The sequence below is a fragment of the Vespa crabro genome, chromosome 21 (genome assembly GCF_910589235.1).
Source record: "Vespa crabro chromosome 21, iyVesCrab1.2, whole genome shotgun sequence".
Lineage (NCBI taxonomy): Eukaryota > Metazoa > Arthropoda > Insecta > Hymenoptera > Vespidae > Vespa > Vespa crabro.
In genome coordinates, this window is record NC_060975.1 from 4240193 (window position 1) to 4258838 (window position 18646).

Here is an 18646-nt window from a genome sequence, read left to right on the forward strand (position 1 = left end):
TAAAAGAGGATGCATTCTCGGATCACCTGCCGCGAATAAAGTCTAATCCCGGTGGAGCGCGAAGAGCACTTACCTCTGGAGCGTCGACCGCGGCAAAAGAGAGCGGAAATGAGCGGCGCAACGGGCACAAGTACGCCTAACGGTAGTTTCCTCTCTCTTTTCTCCTCCATCATTTTCTCTCTCTCTCTCTCTCTCTCTCTCTCTCTCTCTCTCTCTCTCTCTCCCTCTCTATCTCTATCTCTATCTCTTATTCGCAACTTCTAGCTCGCCAATAGTTTTCCCTCGACATTTACAATTCATTTTTGCATTTTCAATCAATCGATTTAATCTCTCACACAAGGGCTATTCGATTCTATATCTATTTCTATCTCGTATATATATCAGCATTAAATTCGTGAATATTCGGAAACTAAAGAAAGAGAGAGAGAGAGAGAGAGAGAGAGAGAGAGAAAGAGAAAGAGAGAGAGAAAGAGAGAATAAGATATCGTCAGGATAATTTCTATTTATATAAATCGAACTTAAAAAAGCTCGAATCTAAAAATGGCCATGGTAAGGCAAACAAGGTACATATGCCCTTTTCCTTATCCTTTCTTTAACCTCCATAATTTATTAGATTTTATATCGTTTCGAAAGCACGATGAATCCTCCTCGATATATATCTATCATACTTAATCCCTTGTCATTTCGATCGATACCCAACGCGATATGCCATGTAAAAAAAAAAAAGAAAAAAAAAATAGAGAAAAAAGAAAAAGAAAAGAAAGAGAGAAAGAGAGAGAGAGAGAAAAGCTTAAGCGCCTAAAGAAGAAACAACGAGGAGGACGCTAGAAGAACGCTGACCGACATTCTCAACTGGCTTCTCGAGAACGTAGACGGTAGACGGTAGACGAAGCAGGTGATGAAAACGTATATAAAGAGAACGAGAGAGGGAGAGAGAGAGAGAAAGCAAGCGAGCCAGATAAAACAACAAATTGTCTGGGTGTTCTATTTCGAGGTTGGCCGACGATAGTACCGAGGTAGTGTTACTCCTATATTCGCACGACTTGTTCCGGCTTGAGACGATGAAAAAGAGAGAAAGAGAAAGAAAAAGAGAGAAAGGGAGAAAGAGATAGAGAGAGAGAGAGAGAGAGAGAGAGAGAAAGCAGAAAAAATGAAAAAAAGAAAGAAAGAGAGAGAGATAGATAGATAGATAGATACAGAGAGAGAGAGAGAGAGAGAGAGAGAGAGAGAGAGAGAATAGATAAAGAGCAAGTTAATAAACTAAATCGGAAATGCATTCGGCTAATGACTAGACTCTAGATAGAGACGAAAATACAAAGAAACTTTGTTAGAGTTCGCATCGCTTTCAATGTTGCTCTACGTTCGAATAGATAGGTCGTCGTCTAGACGCTTGCGAACGATCGAAGACTATCTTTCAGTGTCCATACTCTGTATACGTTGTTACATACGTTATACATACACCCATACTTATGTAAAATGTACATGTATATATTAGATATATATTTATACATATATATATATATATATATGTATGTATGTATGTATGTATAAGTATATCTATAGATAGAGAGTGTACACACATATATGCGTCCATGTAGCAGCAACTCCGATACTCTGTATACCTCGAGAGACAAACTCGCTTTCTCCGGGGTTCATTGAAACGGCGTACGCTTAACAGCGTACACCGAAATACGATTTTCCACGTCGACGTACAACATACGTACTCTTCGGTCCTGGTCGTTCAAAGCGTCTACACCGCAGTACCACCATCCACCCCCGCACCCACTGCACCTCTCACTCCCACCTTCGCTCCCAAAAAAAAAAAAAAATTGCCCTTTCCACCTAGTATATTCCCTTCGAGATCTTTTCAACGATGCTCCGACGAAGATGATAGATTCAAGCGATCCTTCCTATATTCCAGCTGGATCTCTACCGTCTTTCAATTATTTATTACGAAAAGCTTTCCTTATGTGATACACATGATGTACACAGGGGAAATATAGAAACTTGATACTATTAAGAGATTTTCCTCGAGAAAGTTCGTTCGTATACACTGAATTTTATCGGGCGAGATCGTATGGATGGATTAAGTATACAAAAAGTATATAATATTCTTTATTTATATACTTCTCTCTCTCTCTCTCTCTCTCTCTCTCTCTCTCTCTCTCTCTCTCTCTTTCTCTCTCTTTTCTTTTCTTGTTCTTTTTTTCGATCCTTTTTAAAAAAAAATTGTTAAATATATTTAATCATTTATTAAATGAAGATTAATACCATAACTATTAGTTATTTGAACAATTTAATTACTATTAATATCTTCTGTTACTTAGCATGAAAACAAGTTAACTTCAACAAGTAAACTTGATTACTATTGGTAACTATTAGTTACTTGAATAGTTTAATTACTGTTAGTAACTTGAATTACCTAACGTCAAAACGTTTCAATAAGTCGACTTGGATAGCATCGGTAACTATCAGTTGCTCGAATAATTTGATTACTATTTGAAATTTATATCGCTTAACATGAAAACATTTTAATATTAATAAGCTGGAATATCGTTGATATAATCCATTGGATAATTTTTTTTCGATCATTGATAGAGTATATTAAGAATATATAACTAATGAACTAACAAAAGAGTATCGGATTATTGTTATTGCATATATATATATATGTTTAGTATATCTTGAAATAAAGAGCAAAAAACATTATAAAGGGAAAAGTTTCTTGAAGTAGTACAACTTGAAAGATCTAAAAAAAGCTACACCGGGTAATAAAGTAGAATGATAAAGAAAGAGAAAGAGACAGCGTGGGTTGAAGATGCGTTCTCCGGGAAGACATCAGAAACGAGTGGGTGTCCTAAACGAATAACGAGCGATGCGTGAAAGAGAATTTTTGAATGTATTCGGACATCTCTTACGTCAAGCAGAAACGAAACTGTCCGCCATCATTGGGGAGTTAGAGAAGAATAATATATCCGGCTAAAGAAGAGAAAAAAAGTTTTTTATCGACCCCACGTTAGAATTTCGACGGAAAATTCTAACACTTTTAGATATGACTTCGACTCAGTCCACCATTTTTCACGTAACTTTCGTATTTAAAAACATTTCCTAACAACAAATGATCTTGAAGAAATTCTACAATCATTTCAAGAGTTACGAAACTAATAATGAAAACGCGATTAGGCTAACTTATTGTTTTATTATTCATTAATGATAATAAATGTTCAAGATATAAACGATGTACAGTTGAAAAAGAAAAAGAAAAAAGAAATTTATTCGTTCATTCAATGTTATATTATCTAAACTTTTAAGAGATTTTGTTAATATTTTCAGATATCAGATTTTGTTTTCCATAGGAAAAAATATCAAATCAATCCTTTTGCATTATGAGATCGTTTTTGAAGTGTTAACAGTATATTTTTCTTTTCTTTTCTGTAGACCTCTTAGGATATCAACATGATGGTTTATTTAATTAATAAAAGAAATCAATAAGAAACAGAGTTATTAGACAATAGAATTACCAATTTATTTATATATAACAGTATTTGTTAATTTGAATGGATACTTAAACATTCATTATTATTTTTCAATTTATTTCATTTAAAATTATTCTAATAATTACGATTTCGATAGTTTTAAAAAAAAAAATTAAAAAAAGAAAAACAAAACAATCTAAAATCCATCATTTTGACATTTATTAATTTTAATGTAAAAATAAAATAATTTATTATTACTATTATTATTATTATTATTATTATTATTATTATTATTATTATTATTATTATTATTATTATTATTATTATTATAATAAATTATTATTATTATTATAAAAAATAAAAAATTTCGAAATGTCTAAAGATTATTCTAGATAAAACGACTAGTCGAATCCTTTTCTTCAACAATCTCTAGGACGAGAAAAGAAATAAATCGATCAAAGGAATAAGAGAAAATGACTGAATAAAAAAAATAAGAAAAATCCGAAAAGAAAAATAGAAGGAACGTCAGCCGTTCGTAAGACCAACGTCCACCGTTTTTGCCTCGTACGAAGACGATCGATCGATAGGCAACTTATTTGCTTGGTAGTACGTCCACCCTGGACACCTTTCCTTCTCCTCTATTACCCTGATACTATACTCTCCTAACTGTACACTCTTATGTGTTGAACGTGGTACAACGAGAAGGAGTAGGAGGAAGAGGAGGAGGAGGAGGTAGAGGAGAAGGTAGTGGAGGAGGAGGAGGAGGAAGGGGAGGGGGGAGGAGGAGGAGGAGGAGGAGGAGGAGGAGGACGAGGAGGAGGACGAGGAGGACGAGGAGGAGGAGGAGGACGACGACGACGACGACGACGACGACGACGACGACGTCGAAACCATGCTGTTCTTCAACAACGTTACTCAAGTTGTTCGTGATGGTGATAGTGATAGGGACGACGATGGTGGTGTCTCGATGCAAGTGACTACGATAGAGAGGATGGTGGTGGAAACCATCGCTGTCGGAGAGCCCCGCTCGACTTCAAGGCTAACCGTTCGCTTCGCGTACAGTCCACTACATAAATTTTACCTTTTACTTTAGCAACCAAACGACGACTACTCAACCAGTATACATGTACATACTACATATATATATATATATGTATGTATTCGGAATATATATATATTATGTATATGTATGTATATATTCGGTATATATATATATATATATATATATATATATATATACCGAACATCGTCGCTTGGCTAGCGACCAGACTTTCGGTGATTTAGAGTGGGCAGAAAATTTATTTCCCTGTTTTGTCTACCCTTCTTTACCAATCGCCCGAAGCGTAATGTTTAAACGTATCTTTTCCTGGACATTGAATTACCTGGCAATATAGTAATAGGATAGTCTAATGTATATGATGAGTGTGTATAAGTGTGTATGTGTATGTATGTGTATGTATGTATAAATCTACAACTACATCGATTAGTATAGTATGGAAAAAGAAAAAGAAAAAAGAAAAACATATCAGATCGTAAATTTTATCCGCGGAGAAGGAGACTAGTCTGCACCGTTCACATCGAATACGCTCCAGGTTATAATAAAAATAACAAAGCTGAAAGGAATACGTGCTGTCCAGTTTCATAAAAGTTACGAAAGATCGTTGGGGAACGAACTTCACGCTTTGGTCCGGCTGGCTGGCTGGCTAGCTGGCTGGCTGGCTGCGTTCATACTCTGCCACTACCACCTGTAGCTCGGAAAGGTCCATACGTTGTCCCCGGAAATGCAACCGCGATAAACCGAGATCTGAGTATGTCTAGTAGCTGGATATATAACTGGCTATACGTGTACATGATGTCCATGTATCTACATTGCGTATATATACGTATATACATACATACATACATACGTACGTACATATCTACTATAATATATATAACGGACGATTTGCTCGGTAAAATTCTTTCCAGTCGAAGGGACATCGAGGTGTTTGTGAAAAGAATCTACTAAACTCTAGGAGATGTGCAAGAGAGAAAAAGAGATTAGCTAACTCCATATCCAACAAGCACCTTTTTACTTCTCCTTTCTTTTTTTTTTTCTTTCTTTTTTCTCTTTCTTTCTTTTTTCGTTTCTTCTTTATTTTTCTTTCTTTCTTTCTTTCTTTCTTTCTTTCCTCGTCGTTTAACAAAAAGGATGAACTCGTTCATGACTCGTTCCCCTATCCTCTTTTTCTTTTACTTCATGCAGGGTACTTGTTCCTTTCTCGTATAAGCTATGTATATATATATATATATATATATATATATATATATATATATACACACACATACATATATACATATATATATATATATATTTCTCTCTCTCTCTCTCTCTCTCTCTCTCTCTCTCTCTCTCTCTCTTTTTTCTTTCTTCTATGATAAAAGCAACAGCAACTCCAGAGGGTGAAACGACAACGACGAAACGACTGGTGCGTTCGTAGATGTTGAAGAGGAAGAGAAAGAGAAGTAGGGTGGTGGAGCGCACGCGCGCACTCACGCGGCTTTAACACCTGTTGGAATGCCGAGAAAGAGAGAGAGAGATCGACTGAGAGGACTAACTAAATCTCTGTGTATGAGATATTCTTTGGTAGGAAAACTTTTTCCTTTCGATATATAAGCAAAACTTCAAAATGGCAGGAAACGAATAAATGTACAACACGGCTCGCGGCTACTTGCGTAAGATCGCTCACTCATTCGTTTGCGCAACAAGATACCTTTTCTTATTCACGTGCGCGCTGTCGCGCGAAAGTCCAAGTCCGAGACCGAGTCGAACGTCGTCGTCGTCTTCGTCGTCATCGTCGTCGTCTTCGTCGTCGTTGTCGTCGTCGTCTTCGTCTTCGTCGTCGTCGTCGTCGTCGTAAAGCTACGTGAAAGTAGTCGCACAGCGAGTTGATTTTTTCCATTTATTATTATTACTGTTATTATTATTATTATTATTATTATTATTATTATTATTATTATTATTATTATTATTATTATTATTATTATTATTATTATTATTATTACTATTATCATTATTAGTATTGTTATTGTTATTGTCATTCTCGTTGCCGTTGTCATCATCATTATCATTATCATTATCATTATCATTATTATCATTATCATCATTACAATCATTATCGTATATACAGAGTAAGTCAATGCTTTCGATCATGCGAAATAAGGTTTATATTGATTATAGATATAAAAGAATAAAAAAAGAAAAATAAAATAAAAATGTTTCATATAATAAATATTCCGTACAATGAATGAACATATTGTCTTTTGCGAAATGATAATAAAAAAAAAATTTTACATCTAAGGACAATAATCATTTAATAAATGTCGTTCGTCGAGTCAGTGATAAAATGAAATGCAAATTTTCCCGCCAGTTTTCCACGTGAAAATGGTAGAAAGTTTTACCCGGGAAATTACGAAAGAGAACTTCGATAGTTTACAAAAAAATTTCTCGTTTTCTCGAACTTCTTTTCTTATTAAAGAGGAAACGAGAACAAAGCGAGAATAGAATTTCATGGAAGGAGAGACTATCTCTTCGAAACTTCCGAAATGAACAAACGTTGTTCACTCTTTTTAGACTCTTTTATCGAACCTATCTTTTTCCTCCCTTCCTCCCTTCCCTCTGTCTCCCCTCTCTCTCCCTTTCTCTCTGTCTCACCACCACCCACTTTACGTATTGGATAACAGCAGCAGCTCCAGAGCCACGAAGGCACTGTAACGATAATGTCGAAAATAAGCAAAATTAATGGATATAGAACGGATCGTAAATATTCGCGTTTGATACGCTTTGTCGGGCTTTACCTTCGGGTACGTTTTACCGCTCGTTCCGTGGATCCCCTGGATAATAATGATCGCTCGTACGCGCATAATAAATTTTGCATGCGAAATTATAATTTCGCATACGCGTCGGCCATATATCCGTTCGAGGTTTATCATGTAAATCGGGTTTGCGATCGGCTCGATGCTTATAGAGTCGTTTCTCGATTGAAACACATATAAGTATTATAGTATAGGTCTATATGTATATTATCTGAATTATCGAGTTATATGTTGATCGGTTTCGATTCTAAACTACCACGATCAAATTTTTTCTTAAGACTGTACTTGGCCCATGCTGCTCCTTCGTTTCTTGCTCTGTTGGTAATGGTCTCTCTCTCTCTCTCTCTCTCCTCCTCCTCCTCTCTCTCTCCCTCTCTCTCTCACTCTCTTTCTCGTAAGTACCTCTACCTTCACGCTCGACCGTTCCGGCAACCAATGACGACAACGACGACAACGACGACAACGACGACAACGCGACAACGAAGACAACGACGACGACGACGACGACGATAGAACTCTGGTAGTACGTAGTACTACTCGTACTCTCTTCGATCCTACGCGTTAGCTTGCCAAGGAAAAAGAAGTATGAGGATTGTGCGACGAATAGGAAGAAATGAAATCGAACAAAAACGAATTTCTCAGCATGAAATAAATAAATCGATCGTAAAAGAAAAGAGAAAAAGAAAAGAAAAGAAAAGAAAAGAAAAGAAAAGAAAAGAAAAGAAAAGAAAAGAAAAGAAGAGAGAAGAAAAGTAATAAAAAGAAAAAGTTGTTAAACTTTTACATTAGTACATAAATTGGTATATATATATATATATATATATATATATATATATATATGTGTGTGTGTGTGTGTGTGTGTGTGTGTGTGTGTGTGTGTGTGTGTGTGTGTGTGTGTGTGCGCGCGCGCGCGTGTGTGTGTGTAATTGTAATTCTTTTGAAGTCAATGATAATTCAAAATCTCCAAAAAAAGTGATTATCCAGAAAAATCGAATATAGTTAAAATGTTTAATAAGAATATATCTGTCTATCTCTTTTTTCTTTTTCTAGACATAACGATGATCTAATTACAATAGAGCTCGTGAAAAGCGAAATTTAGTCGATATTACGAACATTAACGAGTGACGTTTATGGATTTGTCCGTTCGAAAGTACTACGATATTCATGGCGGAGCCATTAGCGATATTATACGGCTTCACATATATCCCGTTGTCCAAGCTGATCGCGATACAGTCGTCGCGATCTAAAAATACGAGAGAGAATGAAAAATTGTTCGAAAGCAATCGGAGAGTAGCACTATCGACTCGAGAAATAAAATAGAAAAGACATATAAAAAGGACGGGACGTACGGGGATGGGAAATACAACGATCGTGACATCGAAATCGATCGTTCGCGTGCTTTCCGATCGTTTCGGGAAAATTAAAAGAGAGGAAAAAAAGAAAGAGAGAGAGAGGGAGAGAGAGAAAGAGAGAAAACTTTGAAATTTTCAACGAGAAAATTTACACGAGAAATTGAAAATTTCCAATGATTAGAAATCACGTTATCATTTTTTCTTTCTTCTTTTCAATATACATTATATATAAGGTACATATGTACGTATCACTACGAACACTTTTTAATCGTCGTCGAAAACATAATACAAAAACGTGACGTTGCATTTGCCAGATAAAACGAACACACATTCGTGAAATGGCCTTTGAACACGACCACGCACGATTCATCGTTCGTATTGAGATGATCAAAGAAATGAGGAAGAGACAAATATTAGGGACAAAGAGAATAAAAGAGAGAGAGAGAGAGAGAGAGAAGAATAAAACGATAAAACCACCTTGTCTCTTACACATTAACTGCCAAACAATTTTTTGCACAAAATCAATGCAAGTACTCATCTTTTTATTTTCATATATAACTTTTTTTTTTTATTTTTTTATTTTTTTCTTTTTTATATAATATACAAGAAAATTTATATTTTCCTTATTCAAAAGATTTAATGACATTTCAACGATCACGTGAAAATAACTCTTTTGGCACTTTGTTATAATGATTGTTCATTTTTAATACATTTTATTTTCTAAACTTATTTCATACAACTTTTATTAAAGTATCTACTTATATAATTAATTTAATAGATCTATTATATCCATTTTCATTTTATTTATCCAACGTTCACATGTAGTATATCTAAGTACATATAGCGAAATAGATAATTTTGAAATCTCACAGAACGTAATTAAAATTTCAATTTCATTGATATTTCTGAAGTTTCTCATCAAATTTCTAATACTCTAAAAGTTTTAATACTATTTATATATATATATATATATATATATATATATATATATATATATATATATATATATATATAAAGTAGATATTTAAGAACATTGTACAAAAATTTTAAAAACAAACTTATGTGTTCCGTTCGCTACTAATAGCTAAAAGAACTAGTTAAGTTGGCATCTTTAGAGGAAACAAGAAAGAGGTAACAAAACTAAAGAAGGATAATATATTTCGCTTCTCAACAATTCTTTACGAAAATTCTACTGTCATCGTTACTAAAAGTAAATGCAACTATAATACAAAAAAAATGATCGTTATCATCGAGTTAAAAAAATAAAATTATCACAATTGAAAAAAATAAAAATGTTTATTCGAAACTGTGACATTTTATAATATTACTAAATTCGACATAGAAAGAAAAAGAAAAAGGGAGAGAGAGAGAGAGAGAGAGAGAGAGAGAGAGAGAGAGAGAGAAAGAGAGAGTGTATGTATGTGTGTGTAAATTCCTGGATATTTTATATAACGAAACAACGGGGGCAAATATGTCAAGAAAAGACTTTTTATTCCCGTTAACTGATGAACTTGTCAGTGAATATGAAGAACCAAGATAACGATCTTCAACAGAAGCCATAGAAACTAATGCTTTCGATTATTCTATCAACAAACCCGACAGATATTTCGTTCGAACTTAAATGTTATCAAATAGGATATTGCATTAATAATAAAACAAATATAAACGTTTTCGTGATAAATTTATTACTACGAAGATTTTTATTTGTAAAAAATTTGTTCAATGACGTACATACATATGAACAAAGCTGCTTTTTTTCTTTCAGTAAAAAAGAAAATTTTTGATAAATATTTGAATGAAATATTACATTCATTTCACACGCACACACATATGCACTCACGCACGCGCACACACACACACACACAAAATTTTCTTTAAGTAAAAATATACGCACAAATATACGAACGTAGTATATATATAAATAACTTGGTTATTTCCAAAAAAAAAGAAAAAAAGAGAGAGAGAGAGAAAGAAAGAGCGAGAAAATAAAAAGTCAATTTAATCTATTCAATAGAAATAAATATACATACATTAAAAAGTCGTCAGTTGTATTAGCAATAAAAACATTTTAAATTAAATCTATAAAATAGAAGGTCGATTACTTATGTATGAACCCCTATGACATTCAACGTATTAGTATATATACATACATACATACATACATACATATATATATATATATATATATATATATATATATATATATAATATTTAAATGATAAAAACAACGGAAATGAAGTAATCATTTTCAAAACGTTCTACGATTATTCGGAATATTTGATGACTTCGATACTTTCTCTTTTAACATAGAGAAAGAGAAAGAAAAAGAGAAAAAGAAAGAGATAGAGAAAGAAATTAGAGAGAGAGAGAGAGAGAGAGAGAGAGAAAGAGAAAGATTTCCATAGAGATCCATAGCACAGACGCATCTTTTTTATAACTTTCTCTCCTGTCTCTTTCTCTGTACAGAAGCACGACGACGACACAACGACGAAACGAGTTTCACAGAAAGAAAGAGAGAAAAGAGAGAGAGAGAGAGAGAGACAGAAAGAGAGAACTGCTCTCTGTAAATGGCATGAACGGCACGCGCCGATCTCGTATTATAATACGTACGTTACACATCTCTCTCACTCTCACTCTCACTCTCATACTCTCTCTCTCTCTCTCACACACTCTATCTTAGTGCATTTACTTCGTATTTATTCGCGTGCGAGAATTACACGGACGCAACCACCCCGTTGTAAGTACTTGTACGTTCGAATCTCCTTCTTCTCCGCACGTGCTGAGGCTCGACGTTCCACGAGCAGAGAAGGAGAACACAAGTCTCGACCCCTTTTTTTTTTCCTCCTCTTTTTTTTTCTTTTTTCCTTCTTTTTTCCTTCCCTTCGTTTCCCTTTGAGTAAAATCCCATCTGGACGTAAAATAACGAGAGAGAGAGAGAGAGATAGACAGAGGGAGAAAAAGGAGAAAAAAAGAATGAACGAACGAACGAGCCAAAGTTCGATCGAACTTTTTTACTTCACGCTATTCAAATTTCCTTATTTTCGAAGAAACGAAAGACTTACCAAGGCCGTGAGAAGAAGAAGAAGAAAAAAAAAAGAAAAAAGAAAAGGAAGAAGGAGAAACAGGTATAATAAAAGAAACAAGGAAATACGTGTGATGTCTAAACACGAAAATGAAAAGGAACGAATCTAAACATTTAAATATTCAATCTCGCTAAGTGGTCGTATTCGCACGTCGATAAAACACGCTAGATATATACATTATACGTTACACATGCGTCTTCATATAAAGAGGAGAGAGTTGTGAGAGATAAAGAGAGAGAGAGAGAGAGAGAGAGAGAGAGAGAGAGAGAGAGAGAGAGAAATAGGAAAAGATAGAGACGATCTTCTTCATCGATGATTACTACACAAAATGTTTAAGAAAAAAGCGAAAGAGAAGAAAAAAGGGAGGAGTTAGTCGCGATATTGTGAATTCAGAAACGGCCGCAAAGTTCAAGTATAACATTAGCGGTCTTTGCACTATACGTAAGGGCACAAGCGAAAGGAGAGCGCTAAGTTTAAACTCCAACGGCACTTTTACATGGCCGCTTTACACTTGTGTAAGCGGAACGATATAAAGAAGAAAACCGAAAGATCGTCCTCGTCTCTCTCTTACTCTCTCTCTCGTGAAAAAGAAAGAAACTATATGAAAGAGAAAATAATTCCTTCTCTCTGCGAACAATAGCTAGTTTAAATAATAACGTATCTCTTCTTCTCTCTTTCTCCTTAAGCTCGCGCCATCTTTCTTTATCACAACGACAATCGATTCACATCCGCTCGTGCGAACGAACGAACGAACGAATAGTCTTTGTATAAAGGTTCGTGTGCACTTACGATACAGCACGTTAATTGAACTATCTAATTAGTAGCCGTAACAATTGTCCGAATCCTGTTATACCTCCACCATTACAACAACGTGAATTCGTTTCTGAGCATACGTAAGACGTCTTATTATTAATACTCCTTTGCCATTTACGAATGTAACATATTAGGGAAACATCGTAACGCCGACAAAAGGAAATGACAAATGGTACTGGCGGCAACAAAGCCCTCTTTATTTTTCTCGTTCTCTTTTTCTATTCGAATTCTTTCGTTGGCCGTGAGAGACACGAACGACGCCTAAACGCTTTCCCAAATGCATTTATTTACTCAAAAATCGTGCCACCCGAAAGTGAATGCGTCTAAAAAGCTAACAAGTTGCGAAGACACGTTGGGATAAAAGTATTCTTTAGTAGGGTATCAGGTAAAAGAGAGAGAGAGAGAGAGATAATTATCGAGGTTGAAGAGAGACGTTTCTCCAACAAGCACGAAAAAATGTGGATATATGAGTAAGCACGATTTCAAGAAAAAGAAAAAAAAGGAAAAGAAAAAAAAGAAAAAATACAAAGAAATATATTAGGGTGGTCCACGTAAGCTTCACGAAAGTATTTATATATATATATATATATATTTTTTGCTTGAAATATTATTCCAAGGAAATAGTTGGGAGGCACCCTGTACATGATGAAAATAGAGTGAAATAGATGGAAAATAGTGACGGTGTTTGACTAGATCGATAGCGTATAAACGCAATATGCAACTTAAATGGCTCGTTCGCGTTAGAAACGATATTGTATGTTTTTCTATTACTTTCGAAAAGCATCTATAACAATCTATTGAAATTAACATTATCGATCGAAGGCTCCCATGCGCTTAGCTTAAGATTTAGATCACCTCAAGAATTTACAAGAAGAAATACAGAAAGAAGTTAAGTGTCATCGGTAAGAGATGAATAATATCGTGCATTGTGTCAGAATTTTGTAAAATAATGAGGTAACTCATTATGCGAACGGAAAGCTTTTGCAAGCTCTACGCGATCCATTTTTTTTCTTCTTTTTTTTCCCTTTCTATGTGAATAAGAATACAAATAAAAAGAAGACAAATACATATATTGAAAAATCTCGACCGACGTTGTTCTCGACATCATTACTTCGATATACTGGATGTTTTGGAATAAATGAGAAATACTTTAGAAATTACTTCGGCATATCAAAACAATAAAGAAAGTTTATATAAAAATATGTCCTATTTAATTTTGTCTTCGAATTATAGCGAATTCCTTTTTCAACAAACTCTATCTGTTTACTTTTATAAAAAAATTTTCAAAATGATTTTCACGCATCTGAATAGAAAAAATCTGCAGATGTCTTACTTACTACGTCCAAACGTTGTTAGGATTTTCTGGAAACTTTCGTTTCTTTCACACTGTCAGAGTTTCAACACTGTCAATTCGTATTCTATGATCGATTTCGTTCGTCTAACTTAGAAACAATTATTGCAAAAAAACAAAAAATTACTTGAAAACAAAGTCAAATAGGATATATGTTTATACGAACTTGTTATATTATTCTAATGTGCTAAAGCCATCTCTAAAAATATTTTCCATTTATTCCGGGATGTCCTGTATTCATACATATATGAATCGAGTATGGAAAAATCGAATATAAAAATCTTCTCTTGCGAAACTACCTCGTTATCCAATGATTAAAAGTAAATATAATCTCAAATACGAGAATAAAAATAGTCATTCACGATGTTGTCTTTCGATATGTTGGCAATTTTTCCAAAAATTCAAAAACATTCATTTCGAACGAATTAATTCTATTTATCATAGATAATTTATTATAGAATTAATCTTATTCCGACTTCAAATTAAAAAAATCCAAACCTAAGCCAAAAAAAGATTCTTATCATTTCAATTAATTTTGAATTAATCTCAATTTTAACTGGGATTTCTTTCGAACTCGATCCGAATTCATAAAACACGCGATCGACGCGATTTTAAATAATAAAAAAAGGGAGAGAGGGGGAGGAAGAAAAGGGGGCCACGAAGAAAGAAAAGAAAATCGAAATACAACGGCGTTAGCATTTTCTTTACTTCTCCTCCTCTTTGCCCTCTCTGTAACTCTCGTAACACAGCACTCTCTGTAATTTCTTCGTAAATTGCAACTCACGACATGGCGTACACCCTGCGATTATGTCTATCATCGAGGTTGAACGTTGAAATGAAATAAGTAGCTAAACGAATCCTTCGAATCGTCGACGGAGAACCTAAGCCGAGTCACGAAATATCGTCTTGAAAAAAGAATCTAATTTTTTTCTTTCATTTATTATTTTTTTCCTTTCCTTTTCTTTTTTTTTCATTCCTTCTTCTTTTTTTTCTTTTTTTCCTTCTTCTTTTCTTCCTTCCTCCTTAAAGTTACATGCGAGAAATTGGATTAGCAGGTCGCCTAATATCTCTCGATTTCTCTCAAATTTTTTTGTTCAAAACATTTTTTTTATTACAATATATAAAATTGAAAACGATGAGACTTTGTAAGAACACGATCCGAATTTTGTTATTTGAAAATTATCAATATTGTAAGCTGTCAGAAATAAAATAAAATAAATCATAGTACTAATCCTTTTAATATCCAAAAGCCGAAATAGAATATGTATATCATTTGTAATTTTCATATGTAATACAATTTTAACACGCGTAATGACGGCTTATTTTTATAAAATGAGTTTTCATAATGGAAAATAACGCTACTGCAAAAGAATATTGTATGTTTTGCCATGTTTCGTTTCATTTTTAATATTCTTTTTTACATGTATAATAAAATACGTATATACGTTTTTACATTTTCTCGAAAACACAAATATTTGTACGAATCTGACAAATTTAGTGAATGACCATTAATTATAAGCATTAATTTATGAAAAATAAATTTCATTTTTCTGTAAAGAGATAAAAAGAAAAAAAGAAAAAAGAAAATACACTATAATAAATAACGATAAAGGAAAGAAAAGAAACGAAAAAAAAAAGAGCATAAAATTAGCTTTATTTTCAGAGGGGAAAGGAAAGGGAGGAAGCGTATCGATTTTAATAAATATCTTAAAAAGTGTATTTCCGGTACATGATATATGGAAAAATAGTTAAGGCATTGAAAAGTTTTTAAATTTAAACGTTAGCAACGGAGTTATTAACGTTGAAAAATTGTATAATTCTAGAGTTCTACGAATGCTTCCTAAACATCGGTGGTGCTTTTCTTACGTCGTGCCAGATGTAGCCGTAGCCTGACCACTATCGTGGCCGACCGTGCGTCGTTACGTTCGAGTTACGAGCCTCATCGAAGGAGAAGGGAAAGAGTAAAGGGAAAAGAAAAAAGAAAGAAAGAAAGAAAGAGAGAGAGAGACAGAGAGAGAGAGAGAGAGAGAGAGAGAGAGAGAGAGACAAAGAGAGAGAGAAAGACGGGACGGAGGGAGAAAACCGGTTTGGGACGTAGAGAACGCGTTGGGAGCCGGTCTGGCCGCTTCGCGTACGTACTACGCTTAGCTCCCTTCGACTTTCTAGACTTCAATCGTACTCTCCAACATACACGCGCGATTATATCTCCTCCTGTTCGGGACATTCAACGTATTTTTATTTGTTTTTATATTCGAGCTACATACATATATACATACATACATACATACATACATATATATATATATATATATATATGCGTACGAATTTTTCCTACGGGATACTTATTTTTGCTACGAAAAACTTATTGTTTTCTCTTCCTTTTTTCTTTCTCTTTCTCACAGGACGAAATGTATCTCTATATAACGTATATATACGTTTTCAAAGTTCTTGCAAAAAACACTGTTAATTCCTTTCTTTTTTTTTTTTTTTTTTTTTTTAAGAGGAAGGATAAACTTACCCGACGAAAGACGTGGACGTCTTCTAACACTACTGTTAACTTTTTAGAAACGAAAATTTGCTGTTAAATTCTATACTGCAATATTCCTATTTGCACGTGAATATTATACAAAAAAAGAATCTATCTTGTTTATTATTTTGTGTCATTTTAAACATTCTTCATTTCACATACTGAGAGAAAGAGAGAGGGTGTCCTAGAATTAGTAGGAGATATTTTAAGGGTGGCTACAGCACATCAAAACGATAAAAAAAAGTTCGTATAAACGTATATTGACTTTATTTAAAATATCTTTGTTTAATATTTTACTTAATATTTATATCTTAGGAATATATAGCTTTCAAAAACTTTTTTCGATATAATTAATACTTAACATACATTATGGACCGATCTAAAATATACTATTATTTGTAAAGATCAAACAAATTATGTAATTATTATTTGTGCTCTCGTTATAATATTGTCTTTTATGTTAAATAATGTTTTTTTTATTTTGATATATTAACAATTTTTCTGAATTTTTAATATTTTAATAACGAATTCAATTATATAAACATAGGCGGTGGTTTGACATATAATAGCATAAAAAATTTAAAGGAAAAATAAAAGAAAAAAAAAAGAAATGTTAAATATCAGTCAAAAAGCAAAATTAAATGTACCCATTAGGAAATTCTTAATTTCTTAGTTTTTTTTCGCAAGTTGAGTACCACTGATTCTAAACTAAATACACATTTAGTAGAGCTAAACCACGTGACAGATCCCTGGAAATTCTGACGTTCGAGCAAGCATGAAAGGTAAGGTTAGGTTTAAGATGGCCGGGGCAAGATTTACGAGGTAATACAGACGTTAATAAAGGGAATTCGTGAAAATGTTAATATTGTTTAATCGGTGAATACACAAGAGATAAAGAAGGGGGAGAATAGGAAGGTCATAAGAAATGAGTGGGGAGCTGGTGATTGTAAGTCGTGTCTCAAGCTGAAGATTGCGTGCACCACCAAACCGCTGTGCCGAACCGTACAAATACGTTCGCTTTGCCCTTACGCCGTTTGCCGGCTTAAGCCACACGTAATTGCAGGCGTAGCCTCTGTCCTAAGCCGTCAGGGTTGCGTCTAATTTCTATTTAATGAACCGTCAAGAGCAACCAGTGCCGGGAGTAGTAGTCCGTTTGATTTCGAAATCAAAGTGACGTAAATCGCTCTTCTCTTCTATCTCTCTCCTTCTCATTCCCTTCACGTTTAGTTCGAACGAAAGCTCAGGCTTTGCTTTGTCGGTAAAGTAACGATACGCTTATGCTATTTGACGTAAAAGGATTTAACTTATCGACTATAAACAGCAAACTAGCTTGCTCGCTCGCTCACGGAAGGAAAGGAAAAGGAAAAGAAAAAGGAGAAGAGAGAATTTTTGAATAATGAGTTTAAAATTAGAAACTTACCGGTATGCCATCTACCGTCGATATAAACTATTACGAACTTTTTTCATATATATGTATATACGATTCCATCCAAAGTATAAATCTTTAGTTGCCAGTTAGTATGTTGTATAATAGTTCTATATATGTAGTATAATAATGTAATATATATATATATATATATATATATATATATATATATATATATATATATATATATATATATAACAAAAATCTTTGTTATTTAATAATATTTCATTAATGACAGACATTTCGATCAGATTATCAAAAATCTCTTCGCATAATCGAATTTATCGTTAAGATTACTTTTTTCCGAGACTGAAATATAAATAGAAAGCATCGTTTATATGCAACGTGGTCAAAATTTATGATGCAGACTTATCTTTAGGAAACTCTTGACGTTTAAATAAAGTGCAGAGCGGATAAAATAAATCGCGACATGTCCCGACGAATTCACCCCGAAGTTGTTTAGAAGGTTATGTTTACGTGAAAACACAAGACGATTTATATTAATAAATAAGATGACGTATGTATAGTACCAAAAGTGGATCGTTTTTAAGAAGACCTCTAACAAATGATTTATGACTTTTTTCCAGCACCCTTTACCTTACATCGACGGCGGCCATTACTCTCTTTCACATCGAGGACATATCGGAAAAACGTTGAAAAGAATGTAGTCTCGAGCGTAGTTTAACAACTTTTCTTTCGCCCTTGAAACGAACAGAAGAGACTGCGATCTGTGAGGTCATTCTCACATGGCAATTTTCAATGC

At 33.9% G+C, this 18646-nt stretch overlaps 1 protein-coding gene across 2 annotated transcripts in view; it reads right to left on the reverse strand.

Moving 5' to 3' along the window:
- The window catches only part of LOC124431594 (semaphorin-1A-like), a 288575-nt gene that overhangs the window by 268820 nt on the left and 1109 nt on the right, over window positions 1-18646 (reverse strand). The gene's annotated exons all lie outside the window — the stretch shown is intronic.